This window comes from Ictidomys tridecemlineatus, chromosome 3, assembly GCF_052094955.1.
Source record: "Ictidomys tridecemlineatus isolate mIctTri1 chromosome 3, mIctTri1.hap1, whole genome shotgun sequence".
Lineage (NCBI taxonomy): Eukaryota > Metazoa > Chordata > Mammalia > Rodentia > Sciuridae > Ictidomys > Ictidomys tridecemlineatus.
This window is the reverse complement of record NC_135479.1, coordinates 7679029-7693275: the sequence shown is the minus strand read 5'-3', so window position 1 is coordinate 7693275 and position 14247 is coordinate 7679029. Positions and strand designations below refer to the sequence as shown.

At 49.0% G+C, this 14247-nt stretch overlaps 1 protein-coding gene across 6 annotated transcripts in view; it reads right to left on the bottom strand.

Moving 5' to 3' along the window:
• The window catches only part of Slc39a11 (solute carrier family 39 member 11), a 392410-nt gene that overhangs the window by 376238 nt on the left and 1925 nt on the right, over positions 1 to 14247 (bottom strand). For 2 of the 6 annotated variants that reach the window (XM_078041769.1, XM_078041770.1), the window contains exons 2-4: positions 10455 to 10556; positions 10175 to 10314; positions 9798 to 9962 (exon numbers count right to left, since the gene is read on the bottom strand). The exons of 1 other annotated variant lie outside the window; for it this stretch is intronic. The gene's annotated coding sequence lies outside the window, so the exon portion shown is untranslated. Of the gene's footprint in view, positions 1 to 9797; positions 9963 to 10174; positions 10315 to 10454; positions 10557 to 11718; positions 11842 to 14247 lie in introns of those variants that run through there. 3 more of the 6 variants (XM_078041767.1, XM_078041771.1, XM_078041772.1) reach the window with 3 other exon arrangements.

The following is a 14247-nucleotide window of genomic DNA, read 5'->3' as shown; positions in this document are numbered from 1 at the left end:
ACACTGGGAGTTACAGCAGCAGGACAACAGGAACTTTGGCCTTGTTGAAGACAGGGGGCAAGAGAATCATCAAAAGGTTGGTGGAAAGCCTGGTTTGTGTATCTGAAGTGTGTGTCCTTATAGTACCACAATAGCTGCAGCCAGGCTGAGGCAGGAGGATCAGAGGTTCAAGGACAGCCTCAGAAACTTAGTCAGAACCTATCTCAAAAAATAAATAAATAAAGAGCTGGAGATGTAGCTCACCAGTAAAGTACCCAGTACTACCGAAGAATAAAGAAAAAATATCACAGTAGCTGACAAGCTCAGCATTATAAGTAATAAATCAATCATTTGTCTCATCCACATTTTTGCTAGATTCAAAAACATGGGATTTACCATCACACATTCTATCAAAGCAAACCTTTACCTAAGTGCTTGTTTGGCTTATAACGTGAGAATCTCTGGGAACCTCCTCATTGGCAGAGTTTCTCATTTTTTTTTTTTTTTCCCAGCAGCTCATCTAGAAAGTAGAGGATTGTATTCCACTCAAAGCTGGAAACTTTTGTAGCTCTCAGTTACCTGATTCAGGTAATTCGCACCACCTCATTCCCAAAGTACTTTCCCAGTGATACGCTCTCTTGTGGCTTGGAACCATTGTGCTCTCGTGCCTGTTGTTACTTTTTCTTTCTTTTAAATTAACAGACTATTTCTTGATCCATTTTAGGATTTAGAAAAGGTGGACAGAAAGTTCACTGAATGACCTTCAACTCACATCTCAAGGACAAGCTTTTACCCCCAAGCCCCCAAGGCCACTCTCAAGCCCAGCCATCCCACAGCCATGTGGCTTCCTCCTCAGCAGCCACTGAGCACTGCACACCATCCAGCCGCTCCCCTGTGGATGTCTTGGGCCTTGTGTATCTGGATTGTGCTTAAAAACAGAGCTAAATATTAACCCAGACCTAACCCTGCCGACTAGAAGCATTATTGATTCTCCTAAGATCAGAAGTGAGTGTGATGTCATTAAAATGCAATGCTGTAGCTGGGTCACCGGCCAGCGAACACCTGCCTCCTGTTCACAGAGATTTTAAGCATGAGAGAGCCTAGGGCACACGCTCAGCTTCTGGGGGGTGGAGCCCAAGCAGACAGGCTCCCTGAACCATCTCTCCCTTTCCCTGTGTCACTCGGGACAGCCCAGGGGAAGAAAGGACCTCTTAGCTTGGATACTGGCACCTAGTGGGGTGGGGGGTTTGCTTCTATTCCCATGGCTGCCAGGACTGGAAACAGAAAAAAATGTCCTGGTTAGAGATCAACTGCCCTGTCCCTTAGGAAAGCCTGGTAGGGAATGGGATGCTAGGCCACATACAGAGAAACCTGAAATGCCATCCCACAGCCATGGCCACCCCAATTATTTGGTAACAGGCACCTCCAATTGATTAAGCAGCAAAGAAGGTCCCTTTGTGGTGGAGGTCACCAAAGGGAGAAAGGGAAGCCCAGGTGAGCCTAGCCCTGGGGACTGCCAGTTTTACCAAATAAGACTGCCTTAGCACGGGACGCTGCTCCTTACAAAGAATAGATTGCAAAGTGGCCACTACGGAGCCCTGGGGGGAACTGCTGGTCTCAGGGGACCACACACCAGGTGCCACAGGACACATTGTGCCATTCCTGGGCAGCTCTTCCCCTGCTTCAGAGGCATCCCCAGTCAGAGATGTCCATTGCTGAGCGAGCTGACACTGTCCCAAAGAGTATGATGTTCTAACAAGAAACCCAGATCGTCCTCGCTCAACATAACCAAGGCTTGACATTGACCAGCATCCCCTTCTCAGGAGACAGGGACAGTGCTCTCAGCCTCTCAGATCCTCCTCTGTGCTCCCTAGCACATGCATACACACATACACACACTCACACACACTCAAGCATGACAGCATGCACTGGCACCATGACAGAGCACAGGTATGGGATGCATGTGATGCTCATACATGTGAGGATACACTCTGTGTGTCCAGATGTTGTGTGTGCCCAGATGTGCAAAGCACCTGTGTGATACACAGGGGAGGCACATGTGTGGCAGACATGGACACACAATACACATTTTATATCACTGAGGCCAGACCTTCAAAGCAGAGATTCTCAACGGCTTTCAATAGGAACGAACTGCAGTTTCACTAGCTCATTTGAAGTCTGGGGATCATCAGTCATTTTTTTTCCTAGAATAATGCCACAATGAGGAAAGGGACATCGTGCTAATATTTTACCCAGAGGACTCCATGCCAGACCACACGCTTTGGTGACAGGTCACCTCAATTAAAAAAAAAAAAAAAAAGTTGGCAAAAAGGGTATAAATGGTTGACTACAATCATCCCCACTATTCGACCAGCTCAAAACACATGCACAGTTGATGGCCATATTTTTGCAGAAAATCACTGGAAATCACTTTTGAATTGATCCTCACCAAGAACAGTACCTTAAACAGACCCTCCCTCAGCCACTCCCAAGCCTCTTCATAGGCTGAACACCAAGGGGAAGCTGGGATTCAGAGGCACCAAGGAGAGAGCAACAGTTTTCTTCCCCCACCCCCAGGACACCTCCACAAGAGTCTGCCAAAAGAAGTTCTCCTTCTCTGGGCTGGGTTGTGGCTCAGTGGCAGAGCACTTGTCTAGCATGTGTGAGGCACTGGGTTCAATTCTCAGCACTACATATAAATAAATAAAGGTCAATCAACAACTAAAATAATTTTCTTTAAATTGAAAAAAAAAAAAAAAAAGTCTTTCCTGCCCAGTGTCCCAAGGCTGCGTCCAGGGCTGGATTAGCAACCTGGGCTCATCCTGTGAGCTTTCTAAGTACTGGCCAGTGCATGCTGGGGAAGAGGGCACTGGCACGTCCTTCTCAGAGGCACAGAAGTCTCATCTCCAGGTTTGTTCTCAAGATTAATTAAGTTAGCCATGCTCCTGCCACACTGCCAAGCTGGCATGCCGGGCACAGAGGAGCGCGGGTGTGGCCTCCACGGAGACGATGTACTTTTAGCTTGGCTTCAGCTCAAATACTTTTTGGCAGATTAAAACAACTGCCCAAATCTCCCTCCCAAACTTCCCAGTGGGTGGCTCTGCAGGCTTCCCATCCCCAGGGGAAGTCTCTCCTGTGCACCTTCCCTGTCTCTCAGCTCAGAGGGCTTGTCAGCTCGAAGGCGGCAGAACATCCATCCTGAGCCTCTCCGTGCAGGGCCTCTGGGAGGGGCTGTCTGCACGGCCAGAGAGGTCCATTCTTTCTCGGCTTCAATGGAACATCTCTAGGTCCAGCTGAGCAGACATAGAATCTAGTTTGCTACCAGCAACATGGCTCTGGGCTCCCCGTCAGACATGGAAATAGATAGTCACAGGGTTGGGATTTGCAGGGCTTCCTTGCTGCCTCTGGGACCAATAAAGTAAATCTTAATTGCTGGAGAAGAACCCAGAAGAGGCAGGGATGTGGCAGGTCACTTCCCAGGACAACCTGGCCTCACTGGAAGGGTTCCAAGGAAGCTGGGCCTGGCAATCCCAGCCATGCCAGCCACTTGGGAGGCTGAAGGCAAAAGGATCACTCGAGCCCCAGGGTTCAAGGCCAGTTGGGGCAACATAGTTCCTCCCTCAAAATATAAAAGAAGTGTCCACATCACCAGAGGTCCAGGTACTCTTGGTGAGGTCAAAATCGAAGGTGGGCTGCCTTGGAGCTGGGAGTCTCACACTTTATAAATTTAGAGTTCATTTCCTATATCTTCTACCAAACTTTAAAAATAGTGTTCTCTAACACTTTATGTTTAAATTTTTAAAATAACTTCCTTTTTTGAATATTCCATGATACCCCTTTAAAACTTCATTTCCATACAATGAGGCAGGGAACCAATTTCAAGGGGGAGACTCAGCAGAGGCTCTGAATTCCTCATGGCCATGGTCCAGAGCCAGGTTCACGCTTTTTCTACAGCTACCTCCTCCCATGACCTCGGACAGAAGCAGTTTAATCCATAGTTAAGCAGGAGAAAAAGAAGCTTCATTAGAACAACCAGCTAATGAGCACTGGTTTCCCATCTGTTCCAACTTGGAGGAGACGGGCCAGCCCAGCCAGCTGGTGGAGACCCGTGAGCAGCCGCCAAGCTCGCTCTCTCTGGTTGCCAGCCAAAAAGAGCGGACAACTCACCTGCCCAGAGTAATGCGAGCCTTCCCCAGGAAAAGTCCCTGTGTTCCCAACATCCTGAGGACATCTCATCAGTAAAGATCAGCACTCAAGTGTGTGGAGCTGACTTGGAACGTGCCGAAAGCTAGCTGAGCCGGCTGGGCGTGCTCCTCGTCCTCTTCCTCCTCATCTCCCAGCTCATCTTTCCGTCACTCTCTGGAGGCCACTCACAACAAACAGCAGAAGATTTTCACAAACAGATCAGTCACCGCCAGAGACTAAGGATGCTTTCTACACCAGCTCCTGTGCTGCTCAAGCCCACTCTGGGTCTCCTGAGTGACACTGACATGGCCACATGCCCCTTTTTTTTCCTGAAGGTGGTGGAGATCAGGGAGGCAAGGCCTTGGGCTCCTTGCCAACCTTGTCTGTGAAAGCTGAACGGAGTTTGCTTCTGCTCCCGGCTCGGTGGATGGGATTCCTCCTTGGTCGTCCAGGGAAAGCCTTTGGCAGCCCTGCCTGCAAACCGGTGTCAACTCTGCTGGTTTCAGATCTGAGGAACAGGTGTCCACTTGGCCATTGCTAGATTCTTGCATTCTTATGGTATTCTGAGTGAGTTTATTCTTGCTAACGTGCAATCCTGCGTGGCCAGTATTTAGAGGGAATAGATAAACTGCTTTTGCTTTCTAACAAGGCTTTGCGATTGTGTTTTTCTACTAGAGAAGTTTATCTCCACATTTGCTATTAAAATTGAGTGTTGCCATCTTAACACTAAATAACAAGAGGCAAGTACTTCTTTTTTGTGTCTTTTTAAAAAAAATTGCCAAGTGTACTGTTTTATAAAGCACTTTCTGATGAAGTTGTATTCTCACTGGAAGGGGCTCACACTTAAGTCTGCTCAGTAGGCCTGCGGTGTGAACTCACCTCTGTCCCCACCCACCTGAGAAGCATCCCACGTGCTCAGGGAAATGACCGGAGTCTCATGGGACAGTCACTTTCCAGTTTCTCCAAGAGCCTCAATTACAGATGGGATTTAGAATTTTACAATTTATTTTAGAAATCTCAGTCCAGTGATGAGACTACAAAATGTTGTCTCAATTTTGCCAACTTCACAGCAATCATTTGGGAACAAAAAGAAATGAAAAAGCTGGAGGACAGGCACCTCCTGCAGAGGCTCCCTCTGCCACGGGCTACCCTGCAAGGGCCCTATCCGGTCTCTCCTAGATTCTGCAACCTCCCTGCAGAAGGCTTGAGGATCAGCCCAGCTCAATCGTCATGACAGAGGTGACGGAAGAGTTGGCCCAGGAGTGCCATAAAGTGACACCAGGTGTTGGTGACAGCAAAACTAACCACAGAGAAATGCCAAGCATTTAGAAATTAGTCCAAGAAAACACCTTTCCTCATCTTCTCTTCTTCCTTTCACCCAAATCCAAAACACAACCAAATACAGTTGCTTAAAATACTCTCTAATCCTGGGGCACAGTGACACACACCTGGAATCCCAGCTACGCAGGAAGCTGAGACAGAAGGGTCGTAAGTTTGAAGCCAGCCGGGCAACGTGGCAAGACCCCCTCTGAAAACATACATATATGTGTAGAGAGAGAGTCAATCAGAAAAGGAAAGTTCCCAACTGGCTGTCCTCTCTTTGCCAGGCCCTATTCCAAGTCCTTGATATGCAACATCTCATTCAGTTCCTGTAAGTGCCCCGTGGGGCAGGTTGCCTCCACAGACAGGGATGACACCCTGTACTTCACAGAACTTTGTCAAGGCTGGATGAAAGAAAAATATTTAAAAGAATTGGTCAATCATGGTAAGCGGAGACCAGTAAATACTAGGTTCCTTGCTTTTTTTAATCAATTCTTTTTTGAGATGAGGTCTTGCTCTGTGGCCCAGGCTGGCTTCTTAACTCCTGGGCTCACGTGCTCCTCCTGCCTCAGCCTCCCGTGGAGCTGGAACTGCAGGCATGTGCCACCACCCCAGCAGGTTCCCCTCACCTTGAATCAGAGCAAAAGAAGACCAGGCATTTCTTGATTCTTAAGCAGCTGGCCTTTCCCCAAACTGGCTCATGCTAGCCATAGCCTCCAGTCCCGCCATCAGCAGAAAGTTTAGCTGGCGCTCAAAAATCCAGCCATGTGACACAAAGTGAGAGCAAGCTGGGGGGATGGAAAGCAAATGCAAGTGTGTGTCTACCTTAGGTGGAACTCTTCTGCTGCACAAAGGGTTTCTTTCTGGCTAGCGAAGCCTGCTCCTCTGCTAAAGCCCACCTGCACCCTGGTCCCCTCCAGGGTGGGCCAGGGAAGGCCCCCATCTCCCCGCACAGAGCCTCGATGGCCTTAGCACTGAGAAACTGGGTAGCTCATGGCATGTTACAAATCGCTGAGCCGTTTATCCTCCCCCAGTGTGGGACCGCGGCTGGCCTGGGCCTGGTGCCAACCAGAAGGAGAGGATGACGGCGTGCATCCAGGCCTAGGGCCATCTGTGTCACTTGCAGGTCCAGCTGGAAGCAGATGGCACACTCAAGAGAAACCTGTGAACTGAGGGAGCCACTTACAGAGGTGTGGGCAATGTGAAGCCAGCAGCAAGGGTGGACAGGGACCTGGAGGCTAGGTAAGAGAGTCCCAGAGCAGAAGTAGAGGGAATAATGACACCAGAGCCCAGAGTGAGCCAGAGCTAGGGCAAGGTTACATGCTTCAGCACCTGCCAGAATCACAGTGGACCCTTTGGCCCAAGGATGAACTCAACTAGAGCCAGCGAGGCAGACTCAGGGCACAGAGCCGAAAGGGATAACATGTGGATGGGGGCGGGGCACATGGGAGCACACAACACCCCATCGTCCCATTGTCTACTGCCCCCAACTCAGAATCCCAGCACTCTTTTATTTAGGGCAGGGGGTAACTGGGGATTGAACCCAGGGGCACTTGACCACTGAGTCACATCCCAGACCTTTTTTTAATTCTGAAACAGGGTCTTGCTAAATTAATTAGTGCCCTGCAAAGTTGCTGAGGCTGGCCTCAAACTTGTGATCCTCCTGCCTCAGTCTCCTATATGGCTGGGATTACAGGTGTGTGCCAACGTACACAGCAAGCCCAGCCCTCCTAAAGACGCTGATGCTTTATTAGAATAGCTGGAGCAGAGTTGTTAGAAATTTCACCAAGATACAAGTGCAAGTGAGAGGCCCTTGGGCATTCCCTTGTTACAGGTGATCTAAATCCAAAGGTTCTCAGAAATAACCAGGCACTGCTGGGAGCTGCAAAAGAAATGACGGGCAAGACCTGCAGCCACACACACAGCGTGCAGGTCGTCACAGTCCCAAGACTCAATTCCACTTCAGGCCTGGACATCACAGAATCCTGTTTCATGTGTCTCTACAAGACTTAAACTCACCTGCACAACTTCTCAAATTTGAAGGTCTAGTAAGAGACTTTGCAAGTCCCCATCCTATACCTAAAGCTTATGAATGACTGACCAGGCTATTCAACACCACTTCATCCACTGGTCGCATTTCCCCAAAACACTATTTACAAAGGATCCAAACTACGAATTTTCTCATGTCCCAGGATTCATATTTTTTCATCATCCAGATTTGTCCAAGAACATTTGACACTTCTGATTTACCTGATAAACCACAAAACAAAACATAACAAATTCAAACCAAACAAAACAAAATTCACAACTCAGATACAATCGCAGGCAGATCCACGCAGAAGGCAGACATCGAGCCGCTGAAGCGCGGCAGTTTACTCACAGACCTGAATCCTGGTCCTGGTCTTTGAACTGTGGAGGTGCCAAACACGTTCCTAGCTGATGCGTTCAGTGCTGGGGTGTGAACACCAGCATGAAGCGTGGTCCTGCCGACTGCTCACCCCAAGGAAAGGTGGACCCAACTCTGCTGCCTCCCAGCTCTTCCTCCAGTCCTGCTGGGCCCAAGATGAAAATGTCCCACAGACAATTTATCATCAAAGGTGAGGATTCTCGGGTGGTGGCTGTGGCTGCCAGGGGGAGGCGGCATTTGTCTAGATACGGCGAGGGCAGCATCACTGGAACAAAGCTGCTCTCTAGAGAGATCTCTGTCATCAAGTTGAAGCAGGTTGCCGGGGACCCCCTCCCCTGAAATTGACACTGCATTCAGCATTGATGTCAGGGAGAACAAAGGAGTGTGAACAGACTTGTGGGCTGCCCGCAAATGGCCAGTTAAGAGACAGGAAGGTTCAAATAGACAGGAGTCATTCCTAATTCCATGGGCCACATTCAAAAGACCAATGAAGTCACATAATTGGGGGAGGGAGTGGAGGGCTGTGTCAGACAGTAATATGAACAAGTGCAACATTTTTGAGATCAGAGTAAAAGAATCCCATAATCGTCCTTCTCTCATTCAGAAATTACAGGGTAAGGTATAGTGTAGCTATTTACAGGTTTGCTGTTAGCATACCAATAAATTACTACAAAATTAAATTATCATGCATGCACTCACAAACAGCGAGTGTCTACTATGTGCCGGAAACTGTTCTAGAAGCTGGGAACTCAGTGAAACTAAAGATAGACCATGTTTGCTTCTTGCTATGGGAGAGAAACTCAATTCAAAAAAAAATGCACAAATAAATGATCTTGTAATTTCAACATGGTTACAAATGCTATGACTGAAAATATATGGGCAGTAAAGTGGTGGTTGAGGACACAGGCTCCAGAGTCAGACAGCTGTACTTCAGCTCTGTTACTTCCTCAATCATGGGAGGCAAATTACAAACCCTCCCTGGGCCCCAATTTCCTCCTCAGTAAAGCAGATAAGAACTATGAGGGTTTGCGTGTTTGAGGACGGAACTAGGTGGTTCATACTCAGGGTTTATGGTAGTGGCTAACTACTTTAGACTGGGGTAGCCCAGGCAGGCTTCCTGGAGGAGGTGACATCCTTGTGAAGATGTGGCAGAAGCAACAGCAAACCTGAAGGCCTGGGAAGCAATGAGGCAAGCCTTGTGTTATGGGACTGAAAAGAAGACTAGGGAGGCTAGAGCTGAGGGAGGGCGGAGGATGGGGGGTAAGAAGAGGGAAGGCCTGGGCCTGTGATGGTCTTTGACTGCAGTTTGCCCAAGGCCAAGAGGGAGGGGCAGCTGCTGGAGGTTTATGCAGAGGCTGCCCAGATCTGGTTTCCACTGTTAGAAGATTCAGCTGTCAGGGTGAGAAGTGCAAACTAGAGCAGGAGAGAGCAGAAGTGGGGAATCAGAAGGTAACTGCAGTGGTTCTGACGAGAATGGGAGGTCTGAGCCACAGTGGCAACAGTGGGGACAGAAAGAGCAGGAGCCAGCAGATGATGGTCCACAGGCCAACACTGGCCTCCGGCTTGTTTTCGTCCAGCAGGTCTTACTGGAACACAGCCCTGCCCATGGCTCACATACTGTCCCCTGCTGCTCTTCCACTACAACGGCCTTCATGGAATCGTGGCCACAGTGCCCACAGGGGCTGCACGCCCATTACCATCTGGCTCTTCACAGCTAAGGTTCATGGACCTCGGTTCTGGAGGAAGAACCCACAGGTCTGGGCTGGGCATGGAGGGTGAGAGAAGGTGGGAGAAGGTGAATAACCTGAAGGTTCCTGAGCTTTAGCCAAAACAATGAGATGGTGTCATTGCTGAGACAGGCCAGCCTGGCCTGCAGGTGAGGGTCAGGTAGCAGGAGGGCTCTTACTTTAGACGTGTGAAGTCGAAGATGCCTCTTGGACATCCAAGGAGGCAGCGGAGGTACAAGCCAGGGGCTGGGGGCTAGAGTGACACCGCAGGAGTCCCTCAGAAACAACTGCTCCTCCTTTCCGCTTTAGGGCTGTCAGTTTCTCCCTGAGCCACTGCAGCGAACCTGTAAGGCCACAGAAGGGACAAGGTCACCTACCCAGGGATGCAGATGAGGAGAGGCTGGTGCTAAAGCCAGAGCCCAGGCCCAGCCCTCGCAGAGGTCAAGCAGAGAAAGAAGAGCAGCAAAGAGGACGCAGAAGTGGTACCTGGAGAAGGAGGAAGGCACAGGTGGCCCATTTGACACAAAACAAATTCAAACCAAACAAAATCTCAGACCTCAGGAGGAGCACACAACCGTGAGGGCAGGTCAGCTCCGCTGAACTCTCCAGGAAGGTCCAGAAGTTACTAGGAAATTGGCAAGATGGAGAGAGAGGCCTTCCAGTGGACACGGTGGACGCAGTGGTAGTACAGACGACCTAATGGGTGGAAGAGTAGGTGGAGACAAAAGGGCCAGGACACTTCACCAGGACAAGGAAGGGAGACACACGGACAGTACAATGTTTTTGGAACATGGAAGATCCTAGAGAACCATTTTAAGATAATGGGAATGACCTACCTAAGAGGGAGAAGACTGTGTAGGAGGACTTGAGGTCCTAGGGAGGTGGGAAGGGTGAGGGCCCAAGGTCACATGCAGAGCTTGGAGGAGCAGCAGCACTTTCTGTGATGAGAGAAGGGAGAAAGTGGGCAGATTTAGTGGAGGGACCTCGAGGCCATCCCAGCTGAGTCCTGTTTTCTCAATACATGTAAACCAAGTCCACCAGCTGGGGTGGGCTGGTGGGAGGACCAGGCAACACAGAAGGTGAGAAGAAGAAGCACCTGCTGCGGAATCAGAGCTTCAGTTAACACCCTTGGTTCCCTGTCCCCCAGCACAGAGCTGGGCAACACAGAAGGGACTCAGCTACACACTAGTGAAGGACACAGCATCTGGGGGATGAGCTTGGCCATGGTCCTTGAGTGAGGGTGGTGAGGTGGTGTGAAGCCAGACTTGTAGGCTCCCTCCTCGGGTGCAGTGCCTGCCTGGCTGTTTGTAGAAGGCAGGGTCTCAGGTATCTACAAACAGTGAAGTCAAATAACCACCCCTTCTACCACAAATGTCACCTCCAGTAGACACAGGCTGATAAACAGTGCCATAAAGATAAAATGTCAAGACAACTACATTATGCCCTCAATGCCACTGGCATCTCACCAGGGGGAAACACCAAACATCTGAACCCCTTGGGGCAGTAGTGTACATCTCCACCTTGGTCCAGCCCAACGTGACTTCCACTGACGGTCCGGCCTTTACTGCACCTGTTTCCCACCTTCCTCACCCTCCTTCCCGTTAGTGATCACATTCCTTTCCTGTTTTCCTTTGTAGCCTTCTCCCTTCCTGAAGTTAGATTTCTTTTCATTTTCCTAAGTGATTTTGTGTCTCCCGTGTGTCATCTCTTCTCTGGGTGGCCCAGCCCACTCTCCGCCCCAACTCTACCACAGAACACGGCTCCCTCCATCATCAGAGCCCGGGACGAGATGTGGACATGCCAACATGCAGTCCCCTTGTGTCCAAGCAGCATAGGGTCAAGGGTTAAGTGAGTGGGATACGGGTGATAATTGTTTTTAATATTTCAAATATAAAAGCACGTTGTGTTGGAAGACATGCCTTTTCCAACACATCTTTTATGCAGATACTGTGATTATGTCACATATGTGCATGACATTTTGCAAATATGGGCTGAATTATTTGGTACCAGAACCACTGCCTATGGAACCCTTTCCCCAATGATGGACCACACCCTGCACAAAGGAGGAATGTGTGGTGCCTACAAAAGCCTGTTACACACCTGTATTTATCAGTGACCCGTCACTGTGACAAACATCTGAGGTCATCAACTTATAAGAGAAATGGTTTGTTTCGGCTCAGTTCTGGAGGTTTCAGCCCAGGATCAGTTGAGCCATCACCTTGAGCCTGTGAAGAGCCAGGGCAGCATGTGGCAAGGCAAAGCCATGCACCTCATGGCCATGAAGCAAAGAGGGAGCAAGAAGGGGAGCAGGGGACCACATCCAGTGATCTAAGGCTTCCCACCAGATGCCACCTCTTAAAGGCCCAACCACCTCCTGAAGTACCACCCTAGAAACCAAGCCTTTAAAACGTGGGCCTTTGGAAGACAGTCGATATTCAAATATGTCAAAACTCTGCTATTTTAAGCATTACTCTGGCTTACTTTCTGTGTTTCTATTAAAAAGCAAGGAGTTGGGCTGGGGATGTGGCTCAAGTGGTAGCGAGCTTGCCTGGCACGCATGCAGCCCAGGTTCGGTCCTCAGCACCACATACAAAGATGTTGTGTCTGCCGAAAACTAAAAAATAAATATTAAAAAAATTCTCTCTCTTAAAAAAAAAAAAAAAAAGCAAGGAGTATGTCCCCTCGACATTCTGAATAAGATAATACTGACAGTCTCCACTGACAGGCCTAGGAAAAGCAAAAATGCCAGAATGGACCTCCAGTTCTCAAAGAGTTCTCCAGGATGCCCACCCTTGGCTACTAGCATGGCCACCCCATGTGACAGTTGCCCCCAAGCCCTTAGCCAATCCACTCCAGCTTGAGTCCCCAAATTGCCTGCATGACTAGGGGCCCACTCTCAGCCAGGCAGCAGCCTGGGAACCATCTAAACGTTGCTCATAATTGTCTGGGCCATGTGTCTCCTGATATTCTGAAATTTTCTTTGAAGCTAATCATGCAACACAGTGGAAAGATCAAGGGCTTCTAGAGTCAGGCTGACTTCGATCTGAAGACAGGCTGGCTGTTGACCTGCTTCTATGACCTCCCACAGGTTACCCGGTCCTGCTGAACCCTCGTTTTAACTATACAATGACTGCCACCCTACTTGCACTTAGGATTATTGTTATTGTGTTATGTATTATTGTTATTATTATGTGCAGATGCCCACATGCTCAAAATCATAGTTATAATGAACAGAATGACTAGACTTGATTTTGGGGCCCAGAAAGATCTAAACGTAAGCTGCTAAACATCTCATGTTTAATTCTGCAACTAAAGATCTAAGTAAAAGAAAGGCAGGCTGACATGAAGAATCATTCATTACACACCTGCACTCATCTCTACACCAAGACTAAACTATAGCAATACTTGTGGACCTCCTAACACCTTAAGTAAAAGGATTAATTTTTTTTTTAAGAGAGAGTGAGAGAAGAGAGAGAGAGAGAGAGAGAGAGAGAGGAGAGAGAGAATTTTTAATATTTATTTTTTAGTTCTCGGCAGACACAACATCTTTGTTGGTATGTGGTGCTGAGGATCGAACCCGGGCCGCACGCATGCCAGGCGAGCGCGCTACCGCTTGAGCCACATCCCCAGCCCAAGGATTAGTTCTTCATCTCTGTTCCTCTGACCCTAGCTCAGAGCTTGGCCCAGCTGATACATATGAGCTCTTTGACCATTCCTTGATAGCTCTGGCTGATGTGCAGAAGGAAGGGCTGCTCTCAGGATGCAAGGGAAGGGAAAGGAGGCTTCTGGGGCCAGGAGCTAAGAGCACATTTGCTCCAAGCCTCAGAAAAAGAAAGTTCTCGACAGCCTCCATCACTGTTCAGTTCTGCTGGGAGAGGAGCAACAGTGGCATCTTCAGGGCAGTCAGATGAACTTGGCCAGGGAAACCAGCAGACAGGCAGGGAGAGCAAGCCTTGGTTTTAGAACACACTGGCGGGTGAGGACAATCATCTGGCAGCTGGCCTCAGTTCTTCATGAAAATTGCAGGTATTGTGCACAAGTTCAAGCCACCTCACACAAAGCCCCAGGCTCCACACTCTGACATCTTGGCATTTCCCCACATGCTGTTGGAAAGACCTCAGAAAACACAGAGCTGGAAGCTCAGGGACAGGTGTCAGTCTCTAAGGCAAGCTACATACAACAGTTTTGATTTTTAAAGAAATGAAGTTTATCCACAAGACATTGAACAGCTCATGGAAATTCTGGGAATGTTGGGGAACCAGTTAAGGGGACAGGTAGGAACAAAGGAATGTTTTTTGATTTAGAGCCTGAAGCATGGCACAGGGTGATTCTGGGGAGGACATCTTTGTGGATACCCACACCTGTCTCCAACATTTGGCACTTGGGAGCTGCTGCTGGGGAGTGGATGCTACAGAGATTACCAGCACCAATCAGCAGAATGAAATTGCCACCCTCCTCCTTGCCTTTGACATTAAAGTCCCAGGCACAATCTTGCACCACAGCCATAAGGAGTTCTGGGAAAAGATCTTGCCAGGCAGACATGAATCCCCTAGTCACAAAACAGAGATTTGGCAGATGCTGGCCAGCAGACTGAGATTACAGAAACACAGCCCCACCACCAGAGGGCGT